The sequence below is a fragment of the Cibotium barometz genome, chromosome 29 (genome assembly GCF_041138505.1).
Source record: "Cibotium barometz isolate CiBa-2024 chromosome 29, ASM4113850v1, whole genome shotgun sequence".
Lineage (NCBI taxonomy): Eukaryota > Viridiplantae > Streptophyta > Polypodiopsida > Cyatheales > Cibotiaceae > Cibotium > Cibotium barometz.
The window spans coordinates 8,937,741-8,963,854 of record NC_141074.1 but is presented as its reverse complement, the minus strand read 5'-3'; the positions used below and the strand labels follow the sequence as shown (position 1 = coordinate 8,963,854).

At 40.4% G+C, this 26,114-nt stretch overlaps 1 long non-coding RNA gene across 1 annotated transcript; it reads right to left on the bottom strand.

The window, feature by feature from the left end:
- Window positions 1-15,900: 15,900 nt before the first annotated feature.
- LOC147621805 (uncharacterized) lies at window positions 15,901-16,523 on the bottom strand. Its single transcript, XR_015269717.1, has 2 exons — window positions 16,452-16,523; window positions 15,901-16,255 (listed from the first exon to the last, which is right to left on the bottom strand). It is a non-coding gene; the product is annotated as an uncharacterized LOC147621805 (long non-coding RNA).
- Window positions 16,524-26,114: the final 9,591 nt, after the last annotated feature.

Genomic DNA, 26,114 nt, shown 5'->3' with positions numbered 1-26,114 from the left:
ACGTGGTTATTCTAACCTTGATCAAAGAAGAGGACCTTGAGATAGAGCTTGCTCATCTCAAAGACTCTCTATGGTGGGGAAAATAACAAATCTTTTTACAATGATTGATTTTGGAGAAAGTAACAACCTACTCTCATATGAAACATGGGTGAAGGTAAAAAAGCAAGAGTTAGAGTCAACATTAGCCAAAGTTTAAAGTGTGCATGCAGGAAAAGTAGGAGCTTTGGAAAGCCAGAGTTAGAGTCAACATCAGCCAAAGTTAAAAGTGTGCATGTAGGAAAAGTAGGAGCTTTGGAAATTTTAAAGGTTAATACTTCCACCTGACATTACCCTTAGTAAGGCTTTTATCACACCTACAGGTGCCTTGGATGAGGAAATGCTACTTGGACAAAGTTGGATCTTAGCTATTGGCTACGAGGTGAATTGGGAAGCAAACAACGACACACTTGTCATCTTGGTGATACAAATATACATTGCCATTATGGAGTGCCTTAGACTCAAGAAACAATCTAAAATCTAGACAACCAAAGCCACCTAATATGTTATTATGTCTTCCTGCACCAAAAGCACCACATGCGTAACTAAAGGCAAGATTCCTGCCTCTCATAGTGAACCTTTAGGACTAGTAGCCTCATATTCATCAACCTTAGGTTCCTAAATAGTTGTTAAGATGCAAGGATACTATGAAGGTAATAGAAAGGTATAGTTACTCAAACAATGAACTAAAGAAGTAAAGCCATCCATGTAGAAACCTTGCCATCAACCACTAAACACCCAAACTACCACATCCAAATGAGTTAAGAAGGGTTGGAAAAGAAAAGGAAGGCAATAATGGGTCCCTATCAAAAACATCACCCTCGCAAGCCAAGTAACAAAGCAAGTGTGGGTGCCCAAGATCTTCATCCAGATATACTTGGGCCTAACTCATGGAGAATCAGGCCATGATGATTCTCCTTGAATAGGCTCTGGGGGACTAACTTGCTAACTGAGTTCTAACATTACTAAAAAACCCTCTAGAAAGCACTTCACTTATAAACCCATCAAGTTGAATCAGGTTCATGATTTTTATCCCAAAAATCATGTCACACAACATTTGCCCAAACTCATCCTGGAAAGCCATAAATGACTTCTAGAATGCATCATGAACCACACTCGACCCTAACATGCCCATAAACCTGTAGTCTTGTCATGGTGATTCATCACAGACTTGATTCTCAAAACTGTAGAATCATGCCACAAAGAATGAACCAAAAATGATCTTTATTATTGAGAGCCCTCAAGATGTGTTGGAATTAGATGATTGGTAAGGTTGGAATTACATTATTTTTATGCTTCTCATATGCTAACGTGATTGCACCATGATTCAGGATTGTGATCATGACCACCATTGCCTGACGTGATCACAATAATGGGTAGCATGATCATTACTCAGATTCCAAGGCCAATGATATTTTGTGCCACATCTCACATGCACTAAACTTCCAGCCTTCATCGCTCGTGATCCCCCTGGGTATAAATAGGTATGTTTTTCTTATATTTTCATCATTTTCTCCACTTTCAAGCTTTTCCCTTCACTTGTAATCGTATACACTTGTGCCTTCTTCTTCTGCTATTACTCTCACATTTAGCCTCCAAACACATATCTATCACGAGGTAGGAAATCATGTTCCCATACTCCTTTTTTACCACTCTTGATTGATTCCCTAAATGTGCTAAGTCATCCAGTTGGTAAGTCGCTTAGGTAGGGGCTTGAGAAATCTTCTTTTTAACGTCTTCTCTTTAACAACTTCTCCTTCCATGAATGCAAATCACTAATTGACCTCTATCTTAACACTTCTTCCATCCCTTGAATCTTAAAACTTGTAGTTCTCAAAAACCCTTGATTTTGTTGTTTGCGCAATCATGCCCCCAACCGCTACCCGTGAGAATGCATGAAACATGACAAAAACAAAAATTAGCCCTTATATAGTGACATTTGAGGTGCCAATGGCTCTCATTTATGCTCAATTAAATTGATTTGAGTCCCTTTTTATGTAGTCTCCAGAATCATGCCCTGTGATTTTTGCCACCATGTCTGTGACTACCATGTCACTAATCATGATTGTCTAATTATTATTATATCTTCCCCAAACATACACAAAATTGAAAAGTAACAACTTGTTTGCATGCCTCTACTCTGTGAAGATGAGGAATCACACTATATTCTTTATTGTTATTATGTAGTCTCCATAATCACGGCGGCAGTAATCTCTACGTCATCATAAATCATAAAGGGAGAATTATCCTCCACCTCATCATCTAGTAACTGCAATTGTTGGGAAACTACCAAGGCTTCTTTTCTAAATGTCATGCAACAATGCTTCCACCATGATTTGATAATCTGCAGAATCATAGCCTGTGGGTGATTGCCATGTCATCTTTGCAAAATCATGACACCAACTGCATGAATGCTCAATCAAGAACATTTATTCTTTATGGACTAAGATGATTCTTATCCTAAAAACATGAAAGTTGTGAGGCTGTGACTCTAGAGTCTACTACTGAATCATGTCCATGATGACTTTGATTCTAGAGAGTTGTAATTCATTCCCCAATTTACTTTGATAGTTGTGTGCTAACAAAATATTCTAAAAAACAAACTCTTACAAGGGAACATGGTGCTCTTACAGTGAACTACTAAAGATTTGTCTATTTTAGAGACTATCCTCAGAGAAGGAGATGACATAACACCCAAGAAAATGTCCAAGGGGAAGGAAAAGCCAGTCCACCAAAAGACAAACTATCCAGGACCTGTCATATGGACCAGTGCTACTAGGGAACCATCCTCAGCCACACCAAGATGGTGGACAACAATAAAGTTCACTTTTATTATACATGTAGTTAGTGAATGAGACAAAGGTAATTGAGAAGTTGGATCAAACCGGGCTTGGGAATTTGGCAGAGGTAGTGTAGTACAAGGTCAACACTAAGGTTTGCAACAAGTTTCTAGCTTTGTACTAGTAGGGATTTAAGAGAGGCATGGCCATAGGCAATGATGGATCCATAAATTCCATTCACCAAGAAGCTCATTAGGGACACTCTCTGCGTACCCTTTCAAACCAAACCCACACCCTTCTCCAAGAAGCTTGATTTCTTTAACGTCTACCCACCTAGAAAGGTAAAAAATAATGGAGCCTAATTTGCTTCTCTCATCAAGGATCCCAAGTTAGAGAGGGCTTGCAAAGTTGCCTCAATGATTATGTAGGTTAAGCCAGTGGACTGATATAACAAGGTGGACATGCACAAAGTATACAGATTGCATAAGGGGGAAAAGGATGATTGGGCAAGCATGATCCTTAGGGACTTCACCCACTACCTTAATAAGCATGGGAACAAAGTGGTACATCCCTACATCATCACATAGGTTTTGAGCCAAAGTATAGGGATTCCATTGCTAGAAGGCCACCACGAGACAAACTCGTCATGTGCCCCCACACTGGATAAGGAAGCATTAAGGAAGGAATTTACTAAAAATTTAGCACTAATTGTAGAGACAAAAGAGTTGATGTCAAAGATTAGATTCGGCTCTTTGGAAGAGGCAAAAAAATAAGACGTTGAAGACCATCCCCAAGTGCCCACTTTCTATTTCCCCACCCCCCCACCAACTTCAACTCATGCAGAGAGGCAAGAAAATATTTCCAAGAAAGTCCCAAGTACACCACCACAACCTTCTCTAACAGTGTAAGGACCTGCTATCCTGAAAGTACCTAGAAGTGCAATAAGAGGCCACCCTCCCTAGCATGCCCATATAGGAGCTTGAAGTGTTTAGTGCTGCACAAAGCCAAAAGGGAAGCTTGCCTTAGCCTCAACAACACGCCCCATTTGTAACTCCTTGGGATTTCACCAATCTATTTAAATTTAAAGATATAATCAACTGAGTTCAAACCCGAGTCTTCAGAGAACCATCGTGTTCCAAAAAGCATGCATGCACTGAGAGCATTCAAGTAAGCTCCATAGAGGCGGTGGACATGATAGCAAAGCACCAAAAGTGGGAGGAAGAATAGAAGGAAAAATAGATAAACCCAATTTTGCTTCAACTACAAGACATGGACAACACAACCAGATGGGTGGTAGCCCACACGAGCTAAAAAATGTCTTCTTCAGTGCTTACAATGGAAATATAATAGGGTGGATGAATACCTAAGCAGGGTGAAAGATCAGATTATGAAATGGAAGCTTATTTCTTTGATCTTAGCATCCTCTGAGCCCAAATGATGGAACAAAATTTCCATGTATACAAATATGCCCCACCACGGCATGCTCAAACATCATGCTGGCACTCTAAACATGGCTAATGCATAACTGATGTGGTGGCAAATATGGACAAGGTAACTAATAAGGGTAAAAGGGTAAAAGAAATATTGGATGCCAAGCATGCTCTTACCACATGTGCATGTGTGTAGACACTACTTGAGTAGTTGCAGGCCCAAAAGCAAAAGGTGCTTGCTGAAATATCATGAGGGGCATAGGCGCAGATCCAATTAGAGAGTCTTATAGAACAACAAAACATATAGGTAGCTGAGTTACATGGAAAGGCATGCACTCAACTGCTGGACTTAAATTAATATTTATAAATTAGTCCAATTAATAAAAATTAATCAAAAAAATATGATGAAATAATTAAAAAATGATCTTTCCATACTTAGAGTGATCCAAGTTTCTTTTTCATAGATGCACCATTACAAGTACACTAGTCTCTATAGGTTTTAATGATTCACATCAAAATTATAATTTTACTAATTATATTATTAATATTTACAGGCCTTCTCACATCTTGGAAGAATTTTTGAAAAGAGATCATTAAAAAAATCCAACCATTGGATTTGAAATTTTGACACTATCACCACATTCTACTAATTTCTCACTATCTACCACTCTTTTGATCTACAAGATTGAGCAATTTAAGTGGTAGTTATTGTGGGTACAAAAAGTGGCATATATTATAACAGCTTAAAGACCTTGAAAAATTTAAAGCCTGAAAATAGACAAATAGCTTTAAATTTTCTCAAAAATCAAGTTAAGCTCTTATGTGAAGATATAAGGTCCAAAGTGGGAATCTCATATGACTTTATATATAAAAGATATTCACATTTTATTGAATCATTCTAAATTTGGGACAGGGTGCATACATTGACTTTGTACTTAAGGAAATGAGGACTTTCGACTGTCTAATGCTTAATCGGATTATGCAACTATATTCCAAACTTTGCATGTGATGTTCTAGCAAAAGAACTTGAAATGAAATTCCTTCATTAGCTAGGAGAGATTGGGCACTACAGTAAACAAAGTCCTCCTTTTTTACTATTTATAGGGTTCCTGAGTGTACAAAACTGGGCACCTTGATCCTACAACCACCCTATCCACATTTGCAAGTCCATTGTATGAGACCCCCATTTTTCACCCTTCAAGTGTTGTGCCCAGTGAACCACCTTCCTTTCATCAACATTAAAGGTTTTAAAATAGCTTGAAACCTTTAGCAAGCTAGGATCCTCCTCATTCTCCTCCTTTTCGAGTAAAGATATTTTTACTTCCCATTCATCTTCAGCCAATGCTTTGCTTTGTTCCCTTCTCTTCGATCTTGTGAGCTTGAGGGTTTCTTGACTCACTTTTGGCTCTTGAGGTGTTTGAAGCATTATCTGGCTTAACTCTTCTCGCAAATCCTTAGAGAATTCCTCATAAATTTTAGTGACTTTCATGTGTCTTAGCGATTGGGCATCCGTGGGTCCTCTTCTAAGAATATCACTACAATTAGCCCAATAACACTTCTTCTTCAACTGTTTTCGGAACTTTAACCTTGCAACGAGGGTGGTTGAATCTAGAGCTTCTATCCTACAATCAGATTTAAGCTTGTTGTTCCTGAAAAGATCTCCCCTGGCTTGTCCACCACAAATGGTCTCATCATGGGTACCGTGGTCGATTGACATCTCATCCTTCCAATATAGTTCCATAAACTTTGTTTCAAATGACATATGTTGTGGCTAGTACATGCATCTAAGTCTCACAAAATCATCATTTGGAAGAGGAGCATACAAGTTGTTCTCTTCCTATGACACTTCTAGTGGTTTATGGGCTGTACATAGCTGTACCAAGGTTTCCAAACAACCCCCCTATCCATGGGACGCATCTTCCAAGTCTGTATGTCTACTTTCAGGATTTGTGAGCCCTTCCATAAGTAAATGTGATCCATGGCCTACTAATCGTGCACTAGCTTGGCACTTCTCATAAAAGGTCTACTAATCACATCATACAAATTTGGTGCTAGTAAAATTCATGACCGTAAATGTAACGAAATGATAAGATTTTCATCTTCAAGTTCTATAAAACTCCCATAGGCCACGACATGGTATCGTCAGTCATTTTTATAAAATGAGGTTCATCCGCTCCTCTAAGACTGGTTTACTCCAACGTTTCTTTGCGATGATACTTACTCTGGCTCCACCATCAAGGATCGCAAGAGCTTGATAACCCTTATGCACCACAGGAAGTGTTGCATTCATGTTGTCACTCTCACGATACTTTCCTATTTGAATTAACCGAACTTTGAACTAGTTATGGTAGGTCATCCCTTTCTTCAACCAATTCTAAATCCTCTTTGAGAGAAAGGTAATTCCTCATTAGTTTTGGTGGATGAGCCTACATTCTACCTTCCACCCAATCTTTTAAATCAGTCCACCATCGACCAGGGGTTTCCTCTTAGCTAGGTTCCAATAATTGGGATTTTTTTATCTCTACCGAGATAAACTTCTGTTAGCCCTACCACATCTCTAGGCATTCGGTCTTGACCATCATCATTACTCTATGATTCTAATATAGGATTTGTTGAGTCATACAAGAATATTCTCCTCCTTCCACTACAAGGGATTGGGCTCATACCCGCGCTCTTAGCCGCTAAAAATGACTTGTGAAGAAAAGTAGCGGGCCCGTGTATCAGCGCGTGTATAATCGCGGCCAGAGACATGCGTGTAAAACCGCGTGTAAAGTACCTCTCAAACGCGCGTATACACGGGTGTATAGCCGCGTTTTTTTACACAGACGCGTTAATACACGCCCCTATACACGCTTCTTATTATATTAGACGCGTTTATACACGGGTGTATAGCCGCATCCTGTTCAGTTCCCATGTCCCAGACGCGTTTTTACTTGCGTGTATACACGCGTTTCTTTAATTTAGATGCGCTCATACACGCGTTAATGCCAGTTTATACGCGTTAATACACGCGTAATTTCCAGGGTATCCGCGTAGATACACGCGAATTTTAGCAGTTTTGACGCGTTTATACACGCGAACAGAGAGCAAAAAAAAAATCCAGAGAGTGCTATTTGGTGCCTGAATACTGTTCCAGCATTCCAGCACCCAATAGCACTCTCTGGTTTAGGGTTTTTGGTGCATTAGACCATCCCATTAGACCATCCACGAAGAACATATGCACGAGGGAGATTAAGACAAGAACGACATGAATGCATACATTGTCATTACACGATTCAAGACAGACATGAATGTAATACTATCGATCAATCAATTCAATATTACTATCAAAATTTCATACATGTATACAAGGGAGTCCATATCTCGAAGTAGCCCATGGCTTGAGTTTACAAAAAAATATATACAATCACATCCTAAATATGGAATGTGATACTACAAGTCTGAGTACTACTCAGACCCAGATGATGACTCGGTGCTCCCCCCATGCTCAGATGAGCTCGCATCGGTCGGAATGTCCGAGGAGTAGTGCTCACGTCCACCCTCTACAGCGACGGCCGGTGGATCATCAGCAGCTTGTGCCTGTTCAAGTAATATATAGTATATAAGTATATATATATGCAATTCAATAAACCAAAACCATTCGTTACGAATTTTCAAGTACCTGTCGACCGTATGGTCTCATGGCCAACTCAAACTGCGCGTCCGTAATACGTCCCTCGGCTCTGAAGATGGCCCACGTGTCACGTCTGCTATGCCGGCGAGCATACGCAGTATCGTGGGTTGTGGGCTTCCTCCCCGTAACCCGTCGCTGTATCATAATCAACACAATTTGTAAGATTAAAACAATTCATAGAATCAATGAATTAAGTAAACAATCAAATAAAGTGACAGGATACTTACGAACTCTGCCTCCCATGACTCGACGCCGCCAGATCCGAAATGCGAAGATCCAACGGTCTCCATCTGGATCCGTCGTGCCTCCACATGCTGCCTGCTCTTCACGCCACCCTCTGCTCGTTTCTTTGCCTCCTTCCACTCGCGTTTGTGCGCAGTGGCAGGTTTCTCGGCAGGATAGCCACCCGCAGTTACATTTAGCCGGTCATCGTACGCGAGTTTTTTAAGGTGAGATCTTTTATTACTTAAGATCTCCCTTATTCGCGTCCTTCCCCATACATCCGAGAATGTAGCATGTGGGGGATTGGGGTACCGACTGTGTACAGCCTCTATCACCTCCCCAACTAATCGGCTATTTTGATCTTTAAATTTAATAAAACAATTTCTATATGAGTTTGATACTACCCCACGCATGTACTCCATTACCTCCCTCCCCCTCGCATCCATCACTATCCCGCCCCTATCCGTCACATCATAGCAAACCACTCTCTCCATCTCTCTCATCTCCTCCTCTTCCGAACTGTCTCCTCTAACTCTTCTCCCTCTATCTCCTCTCTCACCCCGTGCCCTACTACCTCCCCCACCTCCCCCACCTCCCCCACCAAAGCACCCGCCGCATCCTCCACTCCCACTCTTCCTACTGCTGCGGGTGGAGTCACGACTGGGGGGATTGTCTACGTGACGGTGGCTGTGAGCCCTGACGTGACGGTGGCTCTGAGGGAGCACGTGATGGTGGCTGTGAGGGTGTACGTGAGTGTGTCTGGGACGAGGTATGTCTCGGTGGACGTGGAAGAGGAGAAGCTGCATGCCGTCTCGTCGGACTCGGAGGAATAGACGGCACTGGAGTGCCCTGGATACTCGCGGTAGGGGTATAGACACCAGGCAAGGAAGGAGGGGGATGGGCATACATATACTCTGTAAGCTCAACCGGACCAGGTTGGCGCCCAAAGTGATTCATCATCTCCATCAACCAATTGCTGTACGCAAATGGATCGGATGAAGAACCTGGAATATCCATAAAGAACCTGCAACAAACATCATCATGTACATCATGGGCTGTCTCTTGACTCACACATTGTCATTACACAAGTCAATTGCCTGCAAACCATGAAATCTGAAACGCCGCAGTTTTCTGTCTGCAGAAACGCGTGTATAAACCCGTCAAAAAACGCGTGTATACACCCGGCCAAAAACGCGTGTATATGCGCGTGAAAAAACTCTGCAGACAGGTTACACGCGCTTCTACACGCGTTTGTACACGCGACCTGCGAAATTTTTTTTTCGAAAAGACCGACCCCCCGACAAAGACAGAATGTCCTTATAAAAGGACCAGCCATTGTCGCCCCTGTCAGGATGCAGCAACCCAATCGTGTGCAAAAAGACAAACCCAAAGAGCAAAGAGCAAAGTAAACAAATCTGACAAAAGAGACAAGGCACAGGACAAAGTGACTCACCTCTGAAAAAGTGAGTCCTCTCTGCTCCTTCTCTGCTCCCTCCTTCTCCCGTGTGTGTGCTCCTTTCTCTGCTCCCTCCTTGCTGTTGGAAGAGGCGAAAATAGGCGAAAACGCATGCACTGTTGATTTCTAAGTTCAAAATCTATATTTGGGGAAGGCGGGCTATTTTTAGTTTAAATATGCCGCCGCGTTTATGTTCGCGTTTATAAACGCAGGTATATTCGCGTGTATAGGATTGTAGCTCCGTTGATACACGCGTTTTGCAGAAATTAGCCGCGTTAATACACGCGTTTTTTAGGAAGTAGCCGCGTTTATACACGGAAGTTTTAGGAGATAGCCGCGTGAATACACGCGATTTTGTGCTTTCATTAAAAATATATAATGAGTTTGTATTTTCTAGTTTGTACACAGGATGTCATCAACCTCTTCAAGCAGTTCTGGGGAAGATGAGACAATGCGTCATCGTAATCGCGATGTGTGGTTGGGACAACGGATCAAATGTATGTGCAATCGATGTCAAGGATGCATTGTACGAGCACGTCGAATTACCTTGAATCACATCTCCATGTATGGAGAATGGAATCAAACAGGTTTAGAGCTGAGTAGATGTAAATTGATGGTATTCAAATGACTCATGGTATCCAAATTAAATTAATAGAGTTGTAACATATAATTTGATAAATTGAAGCAGGATGCAGTACCACACCCTAACATGGTACCCTACGCGCGACGAGAGCACGTAAAGCGTCGACGAGATGATGCTGGAGCTTCGGGATCTATTGTTAGAGATGAGTGGAAAAGGGACGACAATAGCCCTGCACCCCACGAAGTTGTGGAAGAGGAGGTGCTTGATGATATGGTGCGGAATCTTTTTAAGGATGATCCCAAAGGTATGGACGACGATGATATGGAACAAGAGCATCTTTATAAAGCTTCATCGACACCGGTGTTTGAAGGGTGCACATTCTCAGTTTTACGTGCTTCCCTTGAACTACTTAATATACAAACAGTTTATGGATGGAGCAATGCAAGTCTTGACGCATTGTTGAAGTAAGCATTCTAACTTATAAATTTGAATTAGTGGTTTAAGGTTTAGGATTTAAGACTAATTATAATTGATGATATTGGATGCAGGCTATTGTCAAACATGCTTCCAAAGGAAAATAGACTACCCACCTCAAGAGACATAGCGAGGCGCTATGTGACATCTCTTGGAGGACTGGATTATGATAAAATACATGCATGCGTCAATGATTGCATTCTATTTCGTGGGACGCATAAGGAGGCTCTGACATGTCCCACTTGTGGTGAAGCAAGGTACAGAACAGATATGAAGAGTTTTGATGTACCTCGTAAAGTCTTGCGACACTTTCCTATAATTCCTTGCATCAAACACATGTTCAAGTGCAAATCCATAGCAGAGCTCATGTCATGGCATTCCTCACATCGATCGGATGATGGCATGTGGAGAATTCCCGCAGACACTCCTGCTTGGAAGCATATTGAAGATGAGTGGCCCAGCTTTAAAACAGAGCCCAGAAACTTGAGACTTGGCCTGGGTATGGATGGAGTGAATCCATTTGGTTTCAAAAGCACCGCATACAGCGTGTGGCCAGTTGTGCTGGTGAATTACAACCTTCCACCATCAATGGCGATCAAGAAGGGACATCTTATGTTATCCCTTCTAATTCCAGGGAAACATAAAGTCAAGCATATGGATGTTTATCTTGAACCACTGATTATGAGTTGGAGGAACTATGGAGAGGTGTTGCGGTGGTGGACATTAGTAGGCCTCCCTCCTCTCGACACTTCGACTTAAAAGCAGTGTTGATGTGGACAATGCATGACTTTCCAGGATACAGCGATTGTTCTGGTAAGAATTCTAATTACCTCCCTACTCTATTACTATTGGCTATATATATTAATTAGACGGTTTGACTTTATTATTCTAACTTTTATTTATATTTTAACAGGTTTGAAAACATCGGGTAAACATGCATGTCCTGTTTGTGGTCCTTCGTTAGTACATGAGTATGCTGATGGTTTGTGTAAGACTATATTCGATAATCATCATCGATTTCTCCCCTCAGATCATCCTAAATATGTTGCTAGTAAGAGTAACATTCCTCCACAAACACTTCGTGCAAAAGATTGGAAGCGTATTTGGGAGTCTACAACTATTCTTCCTCCAGATGGCATGAACAGGTATAGTGATGTTTTTTCAATCTTGTTTTGTGTAGTCTCTAATTGGATTAAAGGTCACATAGAGCAATCCCTTGTGCAGGTACTCCATTTTTTTTCGGCTGCCATATTGGACCCATCTTAAGATCAACCATCTTCTTGATCCCATGCACATCTTCAAGAATGTGGGATCTGGTATTTGGGAACATATTACTGGTAAACGAGACAATGTTAGCGTACGTGAGGACTTGCGGGTCGCAGGACGTATGCGTCAAGCTTGGCCACGAGAGGTGGGTGGGCACGTTCGTCTTCCGCCTGCACCATGGATTATATCAAAGAAAGAGGAGAAGCAGGTAAAGCAGGCCATCACCACTTTGCGTACTCCCACTAGATGCATGAGATCATTGAAGGGAGCCTTTACAACCACTAAGAAAAGAGGCGTTGAGCAACTATATGGGTTGAAGTCCCACGATTGGCACAAGATGCTTCAAGTAAGTGTTTTCCAAGTCTTGTACGTACGTTGAAATTAAATTTTGTAATGCCATAAACCATAAATGTGCTCTTATGTGCGCAGTTCATACTACCTACTAGCATCGACCATTGTGCGAATAAGAGTTTGAAAAAATGTATTTATAAGATGGGCGAGCTTGTGAGGTATGTAAAACCCATGCTCAGATCACCCTTCATTATACCTTGCAAATTGAACGTGCATGAGGTATAACGTACTATTTATTTATTTTTCAGATATGTTAGTTCCAAAGCAATTGATCCAGCCACGTTGGATGATGCGCGTGTTATGGCAGTGGAGGTGGTTTGTTTGGTAGAGGAGACTTTTCCGCGAACCATTCTCACAAGTCAACTACATCTCATTGTGCATTTAGTGGACGAAATTGCTTTATGTGGTACTGTGCATGCACGTTGGATGTTCTTTCTAGAGCGCTTCATGAAGACCTTGAAAGACTTTGTGAGGCAAAGTGCAAGGCCTGAAGGAAGCATGGCCGAGGGTTGGTTGATACAAGAGTCTCTTGTATATATTTCAGAATTTCTTGGTCAGGTGGACAGCTCTTTGCCACGACTATGGAGCAATGAAGAGGACTTGAGGATGACCTCTATTGTGCCTCAAGGAAAAGGACAGAGTAAAGTAATTGACAGAACATTGATTGATGATCTCAATTTCACTTGTATCCTTAATAGTGATGTGATGAGCAGATGGGTTACAAGATGTGAGGATGCAAAGACAAAAAGGCAAGCAGAAAGAGCTCTCTTTCGGAGGCAACATGGCTCTCGGAAGGCGTACCCTAAGCATCTAGCAACACTTCCGAATGATATCCATGTTGATTGGTTGCATGAGGAAATGGAGAGAGCAGAGAGTGACGAGGGGCTGCATATCACGGCGGAAGAATGGGAGTATGCACGAGGATGCATGTCAAAGGTACATATAACTAATGTTTTGCATTAGTTGTAAGTGATTTGCTTTTAATATTTATTCACATTGCTTACACAATATTAATATTGCTTCTATTTTGGTCCAGTGCACTATGTTCAATGCTATATGGTGTGAAGGCAAGCATTTTCGAACACAAAGAATTGATGAAAAGAGAAATACACAAGATTGCGGTGTCATTAGTAGCTTTGAGGGAGCTAATGGAAAAATGGATGATTATTGTGGCATAATCCAAGACATATTTAGGCTTGACTTTCGTCGCTTCTTTGTGTATGTTTTGGATGTCAAATGGCAAATGAACGTGGTGGAAAAAGGGCCTGATGCAACGATAAAACGCCATGCAAGTGGATATGTAACTATTGACTCTACAAAGTTCTGGCAAACAAAGAAAGATAGGCTCGTATTGCCACAACAATGTGAGCAGGTATGCATTTTTTTACTAATGTGTTTCATGTACATATATATCTAAGCTCGCGTACCCCTTGACTTTTGATATGCTAATTAATTACTGTACTGTGTGTATTTGAGTAGGTTATCTATCTACCAATGGTGCATGACATCAAATGGTGGTACGTCATCCCTATTGCACCACGTTCCAAAGTGATGTATAATACATTCACTGATATGGAGCATATGGAGGATGTAACAAGCCGCAATGAAGATGACGTCGAACATGCCATTGAAGATGTTGTGATCGATGATCAAGAAATAAGAGATGATCGTGATAATGAGGATGAGCATGCCATTTCTCATGATCATGAGAATGACCCTACCATTGAGGATGATGGTGATGTTGATGAGGATGATCAGGACATCGATACCATTATCAATGGAGTACAGAATATCGATAGTGGAATAAATTTAATCGTAGCCTTACCAATTGATCAAATGGATATTGATGTTGATCGTTTGACAAGGATGGATCTTATTGAAGATGAGATCGAACCCTAACCAATCCGTCACTGTATGTTCTAAATTGATGACATTTCTATCATCTCATATGCATGATTTATTTTTGAATATATTTCATTGTTGTAAATGCATGTAGTGGGATTGTGTAATGATGTATACTGTAATGTACTATGAGATGGTTTAAGGAAAATAGTTTTTAATTTTGTTAAGGAATTCAGTTTTTTTTTCAGTTTTTCTCTGCCATGCGTGTATTAATCCGTGTACAGTGGCGTGTATTTATCCATGTATAATAGCGAGTATTACCCCGTAAATATTATCGTGTATTTATGCGTGTATTACTGCGTGTATATAAACGCGTTTATACACGCGTTGATAAATGCAAATATACACGCGAACTTAAATGCTAAAATACACCCGCCCGATTTTATTCAAATACAAGCGCGACCATACACGCGTTCGTAATTTATCGCGTGTATGAAACGCGTGTATGGCAGCATTGTCTTGTAGTGTTCCTCAAACATCCATGAGAATAAATCGTTCTTTCCTCCTTTCTCAAACATCCATGAGAATGAATTGTTCTTTTCTCCTCCTTCTGACTCGGTCTCACCTTCGCTATGTTTTGACACAGGTTCTAGCACATTAAGCTTTTTTGCTTTCTCCATGGTATTCCGTCCATGAGAAACTGTTTGGTAGCCTGATTATGGCCTATAGCCATTCCCCCAAAGCACTTTTGGCTTTCTCACACTAGGGCTTGTGTAGCCTCTAGTTTTTTTTATTTCTTTCTAGGCATTTGGATATTCACCCACCCCTCTCAGTGAGACCCAGGTTCCTCAGCTAGTTCGGCTTCCTTCAGTGTCACCACTTCTTTTTTCTTTGTCAGCACATTATCCTGGCTCGTCGGACTGGACCATCCTAAATCACCACTACAAAGTCTCCTTGCCCCACCTTCTTTGCCCTCCTTCTTCTTCCCACTGTGTGAGTAGAAGATTTAACTAAAGGTTCTCCATTGGTTTTCGGGGCCTTTAGTGCTTGCACATGAGTTTTGACATTAAGTGGTGATCCCCACCCACCACCCTTCATCACACCCCAATCATTCGGAGTCTCGTAGTTGGATTGATGGTGGTTGTTGTTGAAGACTCTCCGGTGTCGCTATAAGGGCAGTCCTTGATTAGATGGCCGATTCTGCATTTTAATATAACTGAATCCTGGGGTATGTACTAACTTGAGTATTTTGCGGGCCCGTTTTGCATTGGCCTTGTGAGGACACTTAGCTACACATTCGCATGCCTTTGCCTCACATGATGAGGAGGTGTCTGCACCCCCAAGACCAGAAGCTATTATGCTCTCCACACACCAACGCAAACTCTCCTTGTGCTTTGTAACTTGGTTCTTACATTAATTATACGTGAAACTTTTCTACATTTAAAAAAAAGGTGTTTTAAGAAGTACATCATCTACTCTTTTACAAACAATGTTACTATCAAATGACATCATGTCTCTTTTACAAACAATGTTTAAGGACACCATTATCAAATGACATCATGTTTCTTGTAATTTGTCATCATCAATATCTTTGTTGCTTAGTGCCAACATGTTTACAGAATTTCAATACTTAGGCTTCACACAATGAAGATTGTAAGCACATGATGATGAGGAGATCAATTTTTATTCGGTTTTGTTTGAGAAAGATTTATGGGTACATCTATCCAATCGGTGTATTTATTATGAGATGGGTATTTGATACTGAGAGATAAGTATTGGTCTGGGATACTCTAGAGATCCATAATTATTTATTAGCAAGGAGGCGTAGTTGTGGTGGAGAGTGTTGGGGGATCTCTACCACTTGTGCTCATAAGGGTCATCAGTTAAGAGTTGCCTGTTGGCAGCGTCCATGTTGTCCCTCATTTGCATCACTTTCTCTTGCTCATGGATCGAAAGATCCTCCACTTCCTGATAAAATGATGCTGAATCGTCACCGCTCAATCCTCTCGCACGTGCAGCGTGAGGAGCACTTGCAAATAGTAAACACACCACTGCGATGACTGCCGCTAGCTTCATCGTCTGCCCACCATTGCCAGCCGCCATAATTTCTGGATTTCTTTTATATTAAAAAAATATTAATTTCTGCACACATTCAGAAAAAAGAAACGATCAAAGTGTGTTTTTTTTAAAAAAATAAAAAATTAGATTGCCTGCACTTAATTAGACGTTAACTCAGGAGCATAACAGCTAAATGACAACTTCTGCAGTAGTTATCTTTAAAGATCCACGGTTTATTACTATGATTATTATGAAAGAGGAGCAGAAAAAAGATAATTACCTGCTGTTAAGATTGGAAGCCGACTACTCTCGCAAGTATGTATTTTGGGTTTGAGAAATGAATGGAAAACTGTGTGACACGAAGAAGAAGAGCTTTTCCTTCTTCATTTTATAAATAAATTAGCAGAGGGACTAGTTCAAAATTCGGGGATTAAGGAAGCGCGGAAAGACGCATATTCAAGTAGGTTTTACTCAGTCAAAACGTGGCCTCTGCTACTGAAGTCCTCTCCTTTTCTAGGACTCCGACTAATTCATCGGATTCACATACGTCCCCCTCAAACACCCCACGTCAAGACACATGCATGCTGACTTGGAAACCATGCATATTCACAAAGGATGCCCCGTGTCCACATTCTTCCTAGGGTTCCCTTGTGAAACACGATCACATGGGAAGTTTTCAATTTTAGGTTTTGTGCTTTGGGAAACATGATCCCATTGGAAGTTTTCAATTTTAAGTTTTGAAACCGCCATCATCAGGAAAGGAATTTAAAGGCTACAACGGACTTTTCAACCCATTTTAGCCTTCGAATTTCAAGACCTCACATCACTGAATACTCAATTCCACTGCACAGTATAAAGTCTTTTTGACAGTTGTCAGGTGAAAATCTGAAAGGTGTTTTGGGTCTGTGTACATATGGGATGCGTGGTGTGTGAATAAACTTTGCCCTGAATGCCCTGGCAAATGTATAGAGCGAGTGGTTTTGCAGTGAGCTGATATGCGTGTTGTCTTTTTTTTGGGAGCAAATGCTGGAGATCTGGAAGTTTTGTTGCAGCAGTATGGTGTGCGGGTGGTTGCCAAATGCAGGGCACCGACTGGGCAATTGTCTTGTTTGGTAAGTGATGATGCTGATGATTCTGAGCTTGTGGGCAGCTCTGGTTTTGGAAGGTTGTGGGCGTGACGTGATGATTCGAAAGTGAAGGAAGGAGCGGCTCTTTTAGCATTAGTGTGTGGCCATCTAATGGAAGCTTAAAATAAATAAAAAATATAATACACATGGCCAATAATTTTAATGACCACGTGGAGATTTGGCTGGCCCGCCAGTGTGATCATTTACAGGCTGGCGAAGATTCGAAAGCCGGCGCCTTGTAGAAATGGGACGCTCGCCTGTGTGAAGAAGAGGCCGACGTGAAGAGAAGATCGCCAGGCGCAAAGGCGCAACAGGCCTAGAGGGCCGCCGTGTGAGAGTAAGGAAAGGAATTTAAAGGCTACAATGGACTTTTCAACCCATTTTAGCCTTCGAATTTCAAGACCTCACATCACTGAATACTCAATTCCACTGCACAGTATAAAGTCTTTTTGACAGTCTCCAAACTTTCTTTCTTTTTAGTGTGTTCTTGATCACCATACATCTAATGGAATATCACCATGTAAATATTGTCTTAATGGGATCTATTTACTGATTATTTAAGTCATGGTGGAAACAAAAACCTTAACCTTTACTAATGCAAGGGTTGTTGTTTGGCATAGACTAATGTGTAAAGAAGTGTGGATTAATTATTTGTTATTTCTAACATTGCATGTCTCAATAAATAATTATCCATCACTTAACACTTGTGGATATGAAGCTCCCTTTTGGCTTTAGTTTCACGACATTAATCTAGACATGTTTGGATTTACCAAGCTCTTTTTGGCTTTAATTTCACCAACCTAGTCTAGTGAAGATAAACAAAAGCCTATATCACTTTAAATAGTCTTAATCATGTATTAATAATGAGGTCTAGTGATCATGGATTCGATACCATGTTGGTAAATATAGGGTTTGGCATAGATTAGGGTGGAAAGAAGCATGGATTAAGCACCATGATTATGCATGATCAAAAGAAACTCCCTATATAAATAAATGTAACCCCTCTTAATCTCTTAAGCCTCAAAGTTTATAGAGTTTGAATCTCGTAAGCTCTCTTAAGAGATTAATCTCTTCAGTCTTAGAGTTTATAGATTGAACTATAGGCCTAGTCTCTTCAAACATTAGAAGAAAACATAAAACATAAAACATAAATGATGATTTTTTGGAATAGCCATTGTTCTTCAACGTCGAAAAATGCTCATCCGCGCTTCATTTTCAGGGAAATACTAAAGTGCATTCCGTTAAGAAAATAATATTGATAAACTCTATGGCAAATGTTAATGTAATAACGATTTTTGCTTCGTCTAATACTTTAGTGTGTGCACATAAATACAATTTATAATATTGATATGGTTGGCTGTCTAAGCTAGAAACTTTTCCTTTATTAGGCCACTATCTTTGAGATTATAGAGAGAGTACTAGAGAGAGAATATATGGGCCTTAGAGAATATACAAACTATAGTAGCCTTACAATAGTAGAGAAATGTTCTTAAAAAGCAAAGAACTCTCTTTATGGTTTTGGAAATACTAGACTTCTAGAGAGACAATTATATATATTGCTAAGAGTTATCATTGTGTACTTTTTCTATAAAAAATGAGGTATCTACATATATATAGTGTTGGTATACAGTTGGGTTATTAGGGTTATATTATATGTTGACAAAGATATAAAGAGATTTGTATAGCCTTAAGATATTTATTTTGAATTTTTGTAAATGGAGATCTAGAATGATAAAAACGGCTCCAATGCCATAGTGGTTGTGAATGACGCTTCCAATGCCGAAGTAGCTTTGTCTACCCCACCTGAGCTTATGAATGTTCGAGCTGCAAAACACCTTGCTTGGTCAAGGTCTCCATCTGGACAACCAAGCTCTAAATGACTATAAACTATTATGGATACTCCAATGGAGATCTAGAATAATAACGACTTCTAATGCCGAAGTATCTTTGTCTACCCCATCTGAGTTTATGAATGTTTCAGTTGCAAAACACCTTGCTCAGTCAAGGTATCCATCTAGGCAGCTAAGCTCTAAATGACTACAAACTATTGCAGATATATGCAAGTGCACTGAGAAAAATCAAGTTGCTTGCAACCAAGGAGTGCTTAGATGTTCTTTGGGATGAGATCCATGGAAGTGGAAGCCAAAGGGGAGATACACCAAGAGATAAGTTGACTCATCATCTCCATCGAGTTCTTGTTTGAGAGTAGTGTGGTCGCATGGAGGCTAACCAACTAGACATGATCTCTTTCATGGAAAATATGCATGTTGAAATTACGGAACATCTATGTGGATGTAATAGGGAATGTAAAGAACAAGTCAATTCTCTAAAAGAGCATACCTGAAGCTCAGGTGAGGCTTCCCTCAATATTAGGGAATGTAAAGAACAAGTCAATTCTCTAAAAGAGCATACCTGAAGCTCAGGTGAGGCTTCCCTCCAATATAAAAGGAATGTAAAGAACAAGTCAATTCTCTAAAATAGGGAATGTAAAGAACAAGTCAATTCTCTAAAAGAGCATACTTGAAGCTCAGGTGAGGCTTCCCTCCAATATAAAAGGAGATTAAAGCTTCCACTAGGAGGGGACTTTTGAGAATAGAGCCTTCCAAAAGAACCGAGCCAATAACCTTCATTGAACCAATAGCACCAATAAGCATGAGAGACAGGGAAACCATGTGAGTTGTGAGAGCGGAGACAAGCATACAAATGGGTCTAGAAGCATCGAAACATGGGAACCCTCAAACATAGTCAAGATTTATACCTCCAGAACAACTAAGAGAAGCACAGTTGGAGGTACCAGCCTATGGCTACCACACCCTGACAATGATGACAATATTTGGAGTGCCAGCATTGTCAGCACGCTTCACACAGATTAGCATTGCCCATGCCACCTCCCAATGGTGTAAACATAGCTTACACAAACAAAAACCAGATTCTAGCGAGGGATCCTTATAGCTCGGGGGGTTCACTATATGTAAACTCTCTATATCACGTGCGTTCAAGGCCTAATTTAAAAACCCCTTATCTGTAAATTTTAATGAATAAAACACACCCTTTCTCTACTCAATCTATAAATACCCCCTTTAAATGGGACCCTTTTGTATGTAAAAAAAGTTTAAAAAGGGATTTTAATAACCCCTTCTGTTGAACCCACGTACTATGCTTACATATTTATGAGTGACACCCCCCCCGCCGAGCCTTATAGGGGGAATGATATTTTTTTGAACAAATACTTTTGAGCATCCAAGCATTGACCCTAATGTAATTAGGGATTTTTATGGGGGGGATGAGCATTTAATGAGAAAATACTTTCGTGAAGCATCCAAGCATTAGCTACTATTCTAAAAAGTCATCATTTATATTTTCTATTCTATTGCAATTTGGTTTTTGGTGTGGATATTGGAGAAGATATGGAAATATTGAGATAACCAATTTCTACCATGCCCAAAGATTGATGAAGATGTTTGGGGTGCCAGCATTGCAGGAACCCTCACAACCATTAGCATTTCCCATGCCACCTCCTAGTGGTGCAGACATAGCTTAGACAAAAAAAAAAGCCAAATTACGGTTAGGAATCCTTATAGGGCATATCAGAATTTTACAACATTGAAGAACAATGGCTATTCCAAATAATCATCATTTATGTTTTATGTTTTCTTCTAATGTTTGAAGAGACTAAATCTATAGTTCAATCTATAAACTCTAAGGCGGCTTAAGAGATTAATATTTTGGCATGCTTAATAATGGTGCTGAAACCACACTTCTTTCCACCCTAATCTATGCCAAACCCTATTTTATCAACATGGTATCAAATCCATGATCACTAGACCTCATGATTAATACATGATTAAGACTATTTAAAGAGATATAGGATTTTGTTAATCTTCACTAGACTAAGTTGGTGAAACCAAAGCCAAAAAAAGCTTGGTAAATACAAACATGTCGACTAGATTAATGTGGTGAAACTAAAGCCAAAAGGGAGCTTCATATCCACACATCTTAAGTGATGGATAATTATTTATTGACGGCGGGCAGTGTTAGAAATAGCAAATAATCATCCATCAACATCAAACAATGGAGTGCACTCTGGTTCTTAGGTTTTAGAATAACTAATCTCCCATATAGGGAGTTTATTTTGATGCATTTTGGTGCCTATTATAAATGCTCTAAAAATTTGATGAGGAGTGCACCTCTTTTAGCTATTGTGCTCACTTCTTACATGCATCAAGCTCTTCTCGATTATTGTGTTAATCATTATTATTAGCTTAATCACCATGATTAATTCGCACTTCTTTACACCTTAATCTATGCCAAATAATAAACCTTGCATTAGTAAAGGTTAAGGTTTTTGTTTTCACTATGGCTTAAATACTCAGTATAAATAGATCTCATTAAGGCAATATTTACATGGTGATATTCCATTGGATGTATGGTGATCAAGAACACATTTTTTTAAAAAAAGTTTAGAAACTTGAGACTACCAAAAAGACTTTATAATATGAAGTGGAATTGAGTGTTAAGTGATGTGAGGTCTTGAAATTTAAAGGTTAAAATGGGTTGTAAAATCCATTGTAGCCTTTAAATTCCATTCTTGATAGTGGTTTTCAAAACGCAAAATTGAAAACTTCCAATGTGATCATGTCTCCCAAAGCACAAAACCTAAAATTGAAAACTTCCAATGTGATAAGGGAACCCTACCAAGAGAAATCGGAATGCATTTCATGACAGACGTACGGGCACCCTTTGTGACCCATGATGGGTCATGAATGTGGACACAAGATGGGCGGGTGCCTTTTGTGAATATGCATGGTTAGCATGCATGTGTCATGCAGTGGTTGACGTGATTGTGTCATGCACGTGGTTGACGAGGGGTGTCAATTAGGAGAGGTAACATTTTGACTAAGTAAATCTAGTTGAATGCGTCTTTCCGCGCTTCTAGTCCCTGATTTATTTATAATGAAGAAGGAAAACCTCTTCTTCTTCGTGTCCCAAATACATAATTGCAAGTAGTCCCTCTTTGGCTAGAGGAGGCAGTTACAACATACAGAGTGCTTTAATAAGCATCACATCCTTGGAGATGACAGACTCTCTCATCATCCTCAACAGTTCCCAAATTTTTTGTATCACCTGGTCCACTTGCCTTCCTTTAGCTTTCTTATGCAGATGAAGTATTTTGGTGTCGAGATCTTTCAACTGCCTTTGTATGAATCTTCCACCTACATGTATTAAGTTCTCTTTCAACCTGAAGCTGTTAGTAGTAGGCATATTGTTAAAATTGGAATCAAGTCTATGTAACCACAAGCACCATAACTGTTCAGTTCTCAAGACAACCCACAATTCCAAAGTGCAACCAATGCCACCTTTTCCAAGTAACAGCTTTTTCTAGCCAAGAGTGCATCTGTGGCACTTCCCATCCCCAATATTAAGTTTAAGGGCTTTAAGTTGAGTCCAAATAGCTAGGCATGCATTTTTTTGGTTCCACATATTTATTCCTTAACTTACCAAACAGAAAATACCATTATGCTCTATCGAGAAGGATTCCCCATCTCTTGTTTAAAGTGCAATGGTGGATAGGAGCAGTCCCCTATTTGGGAGGGATAGGTAGTAGGCCCTTTTGACTCTTCCAATGGAAGGCTTTGTAAACTAGCATATCTTTAATCGATAGTAGTAGCCAGATGTCTGATTGGTGCCATAAGATGATTCTTGCCCCAATAAGGTCTAATTCTACATATGTGACCTTATAGTCTCTGATCAAATTAGTTCTAGACATCCAAGACTTTATGTCTCTGTCCCCAAATATCCCACCAGCTACAGCCTAGGCATTATCAATTGGGGGGAGGTGTTGGGGGGAGGTGAATGCTTGGCCACCAGATAGAATCTCTCCCATGTATACCCCAAATATCCCACCAGCTACAGCCTAGGCATTATCAATTGGGGGGAGGTGAATGCTTGGCCACCAGATAGAATCTCTCCCATGTATACCCCAAATGTAACTAGGGTTCTCAGAAAAGATAAGGTCAGCCTTAACAACATTCCAAGCAGACCGAGTGAAGAGACGAGCTGGCTGCCAAGTGGTTTCACCATGAATGTGCCATAATTGTGAGTGGGAGGAGGAGGTTCTTCCACTTAGGGAATTGTTTGAGCTGGAATTGATCAAGATTTCTAGTGATCAACTGCACCCAGTCTTCAGAGGGGTAGAGAAAGCTTCTCAACACACATTTGGCAACCAATCTATTAGCTAGGTTGGACACATCTTTGATACCAAGGCCTCCTATACCTGTTTCCAAAACAGCACCATTCCCACCTCACTTTAGGGATTTTCCTAATCCAGGGGTCCCCTCCCCATAGATAGTTCCTACACAACCTTATGAATTGCAATTAATTAGATTCAAGAGGTCTCCAGCAGATGAGAAAGAAGATGATAGAAGGGATAATGAAATGGTTGATTACCATCTTCTTACCAGGTTCAAATGCATTTTCTTCCATATGGCTAGTTTCCCTTCCACCTTATTTAACACCCATAGCCATCTCTGCTTAAGAGTGACCTTAAAGCCCATAGGAATGCCCAATAGTCTGAAAACCACTCCCTCTTCTAGGACCTTACAACCAACTTGGATCAGCCAGTCAGGAGGCTTATCAATGAGAGTCGTGATGCCTATTTTCTTATGGTTAATAATTGATCCAAAAGCCCTCCAATAAATGTCCAAGCATTCCCAGAAGCACCTAATGCTTAGATCATTATTAGCAACCATAGCATTTGTATCATCAACAAACATTTAGGTGCATAACTACTTATTTTTGGGAAGAGAGATGCCATTCATTTTCCCTTTGTCCATCCTATCATTAATAAGCTAGTTCAAACCATCCACAGTAATAGCATAGAGGAGGGGTGCTAGAGGTCTAATAGATTTGGTAAGGGAGAAAGCACCAGAAATCACTCCATTCACCCTAGTAGTGGCATTTCCAAAAAGGGTACTAACCATCTGGATGAAATGATGACTTGCACTCATTTTTTTAAAGGAATTCTAGTACATAATGCCAACTGAGCGTATCATAGGCTTTATCAAAGTCAATTTGGAAAAAGATGAAGTCCTGTTCAGATTCTTTTGCATACTCCATGCCCTCCCATAGATTGATAATGGCATAGATAGAATGTACCTTCCTTTGATGAATCCCTTCTGCTCCTATCTGATCCAATTCTTCAGCTGATTGGATAGCCTTAGAGAACTAAGGCCTTGGCAAATATTTTGTATGCACAACTTAACATGGTAATAGGCCTCCAATTGCTCAAATCATTCTTGTCCCCTTTCTTATGGATAAGTTTTATCAAACCCTGATTGATTGAGAGGGGCAATGCCCCAAAAGAGATAGCCTCCTACCACACAGCCACCAATAAGGGGGACAACAAGATATCCTTGAATGCCTTATTCAGTGGGCATGCCATCAACACCTGGGATTTTCCTCACCTTTAGGCAGTCTATGGCCTTACCAATCTCCTCTTTGGAGATATTTTTTTCTAGCTCTTTAACTAGTGTGTTAGGAATGGTTGGCTTGCTGGCCTTACCGATGAGGGCAATGCATTTGAGTTGGTCCTTGGTCACCCCTCCCCCATTACTAAATATGTTGTTAAAGTGCTCGAAGACTTATTCTATTCCCTTCCTCAGAGGAGTTACCCAGACTGTTAGGATCATGCAAGGTAGGGATTTCATCCTTACATTGTTTGACTTTTTTGACTTTCAGCATTTTGAACATCTCAAGAGTGGGTAGGTCAGCTTTTCTAACCCAGACTGTTAGGATCATGCAAGGTAGGGATTGCATCCTTACATTGTTTGACTTTCAGCATTTTGAACATCTCAAGAGTGGGTAGGTCAGCTTTTCTAACCCACCAATCTCTAAAGAATAGGAGGGTCTACTTTTGGGATAACTAATAGGAGGGTTTGCTTCTGGGATAACTCCTCCTCTCTCCTAATTTCAGCCCTAGTACTAAGAACAACTTCTTGAAGTGCAGGGTCTTCCTCACTTCCAACTCTTTTAGTTTCAAATAAAGCTTCTTCTATTTTTTCCTGACTCTGGTTACCTCTTTCCTGATGCATATCAATAGGGCTTGGGTAGATTTGATGGCCAAACTCCATGCCCTTGCAGGTGGTGTGAGACCACAATTGAAGAATTCAGTCTAGATTCTTTTGACTTCCACCTTTTTGTCATGGTTATCCAACACTAATATAATGGGGTAGTGATCTGAGAGGCAAGTAGAAACCACATCTGATGTAGGAGTTACCCAAGGTCTTGCTAGTATATCCTCTGTCCAATCTAGCTTTCCTAGTCAAGTCCCCCTGGGCATAATTTTGCCACGTGTATTCACCAATATTCCCTACATCACATATCCCAAAGTGATCATCAGTAGAGCAGTGAGCTGCCAAGATTGGAGCTTAGCCCCTTTTATGACACTTGGCCCAAACCTCTTAGCTTGTCATTTTTGGACTCCACCAAATTGAAATCCCCCATTAGGATGATAGGTTTAGGAACACTTCTCAAGGTACCCAAGGTTCTGATTTTGATAGCCTGAGCACCTCTAGCATAAATACCAATGAGTGAGAAGGTGGTCATTTCAAATGTAGCCCACTGATCATGCGTATCAATCCTCACATCCTTCAATTCATTCTGATGGTGCACATGCATACCTCACAGCCACTCCTCTCTAGAGCCTTGATAGTAGCTGTGTAGATCCATATGTGCTCTTTAGAAATGTTGAACAACCTTTGTTCAAGCTCATCCCCAAAAACTTTGACTTCAGTTAGAGCTATGAAGTCAAATCTACC